The sequence below is a fragment of the Watersipora subatra genome, unplaced genomic scaffold (assembly GCF_963576615.1).
Source record: "Watersipora subatra unplaced genomic scaffold, tzWatSuba1.1 SCAFFOLD_150, whole genome shotgun sequence".
Lineage (NCBI taxonomy): Eukaryota > Metazoa > Bryozoa > Gymnolaemata > Cheilostomatida > Watersiporidae > Watersipora > Watersipora subatra.
The window spans coordinates 88,398-90,539 of record NW_027045239.1 but is presented as its reverse complement, the minus strand read 5'-3'; positions in this window follow the sequence as shown (position 1 = coordinate 90,539).

Genomic DNA, 2,142 nt, shown 5'->3' with positions numbered 1-2,142 from the left:
TCCACACGACTTTAAAGCAGCTTATGAGGTATGACTCTGTTGTTTCATACGCCATGAGAAAATATAATTATATTTGATATTTAGTTTAGACAGATCACACCAAGGGGCCTGGTCTAGCTGCATGCGGAACAAGTCCTTTGCAACAAGTTCGACCTGTGCTAGTGCTATCTCAAGCAATTATTGACAAACACCTGAAAAGAATCAAGAAGGCTGGAGAGATGAACAAAGAGTAAGGAAAGGTAAGGAGCATTACTTGCCAGCACCACTGCATGTTCTATACAAGAATGATCCAGCGGCGCTAAAACCACCATATCAAGAAAAGTTGAAGACTAGTCTGCCGTCATTATATTTTGTTGATAAACTTGTCATTATGAGTTCATTCATTAGTATTTTGTCTTCAATTTAAGGGCATCGAGAGCAACAAACACTAAAGGAGTTGCATGAGCTACTCAGATAATGGCTAAGATAAACTCAAAAATGAGGAAGAAGTATGTTGTTGTGAATGTTCATGAATAAAAAAAAGGAAATAGTAAACTATTGTACAAAAATACAGTTAAAACCAGAAAATGAGGTATGAGTCATCAGCCAATATTGAATTACCCGCTTTCTTCCTGAAAAGTGTTAAAATCCACCTTGTTGAGTATAAAAGCCAGTGCAACACCTAACCATTAGAAGTATTCAAGATGTTGGGTCAAATTCAACAGAACCTGGCGAGCTAGCTTATACCCATAATAACTAGATTTAGTAAATGCAAGAAAATGTGAAATGATACTTGTTTATGTTTTATGTCCCTCAAGTGGAAAGAATTAATTAGTTAGTATAGTTTAGTTTGCAAAACAAGAATCACACATTCTGATCAGAATAGTTAAATAGTAGGGAGAGCCATAAAGGTGGTGAAAACGCTGTGAGAAAAGAAAAGGATTGAAGCTGGGTGCATTTACGATATTGTATCACATCACTGAAAAGTGGGTACTGTCTCGATGAGTTGATGTTTGGTAGGGGAGACCAAACCAATGTTACTACCATCTGTTTATAATACACAAAACAAAAAAAAGCAACTTTAGAACAAATCGTACAACAATAAAAATTAGACAGATGTCAACTTTTTACCAAATGCATAGAAGTGAAAAAACATGGTTTTAGGTTTGAGATTAAGTATTGGTAAAAACTGGTGAGGCTGGCCTGTAAAATGAGGCTGTTGTAAACCAGCAGGCAGATGACCCACATTACTACAAGGTGGAAAGTAGAAAAAGGCTGTTGAGAAGGACAACAAATCACTTCATAGGCTACAAGTAAGAAGTATTAATAATTTTAAACATGGTAAATTTGAGGCATCCGGTGTAGGAGATAATAATTACATTAGAAAATTGATAGTAAGCAGTGTAATAAAGAAGAAGCTAGCTTCGCGTAATATTAAATGAATTATGTTTGTGCATGTTGTAGTTAGTGAAAAACAGTGGGAAAAATATAGTGATTGGGAAAAAGAGATGGTTGTGCAGAAAATTATGTAAATTACCAAGTGTTAGGAGAACGGTGAGGACGCAGATAGAAATTGTGCATTGATTGGACATAGTACAGTGAGGGACATGAACGTTAGGGTGTACAGAAAGCTGGCAAAGCTGTGTTCAACTCTATGACCGATGAGAAGATAATGGAAGGAACCAAGACATATGATAATGTTGTCAGGGAATTCAAGCATCATAAACAGAGGAGTAAATGCAATGAGTGGTAAAATTGGCAAGCTCTAAAACAAACTAATTTTAACCAAGTATTTTGGCAAGAGTGCCAATTTGCTTATTTTATGCATTTGATGACTCACTGCTGTGACTGGAGAGAGTTTTACAATCATTAAATCAGAAATTACGAGAGCTGAGCTTAAAAAACAAAGGGGTCCTTGAAGCAGTTCAAAGCTTTTATTGACAATCCAAAACGTCAAGTTAATTGTTTATGGGTCTAAATAATCTGATGAATGTAATACACTCACCAATAGATCTGACATGATCTATGCCAGGAGCAATAGTGAGGTGTATAGCTGGTAGATGTGGTAAGAGTGTAGATTGGAGAACAGCTCTTGTAAACAGTTGAAACTCGAAGCCGGGAAACAGATCAACCTTAATGATGGAGTACAATGAAAGAGATCAA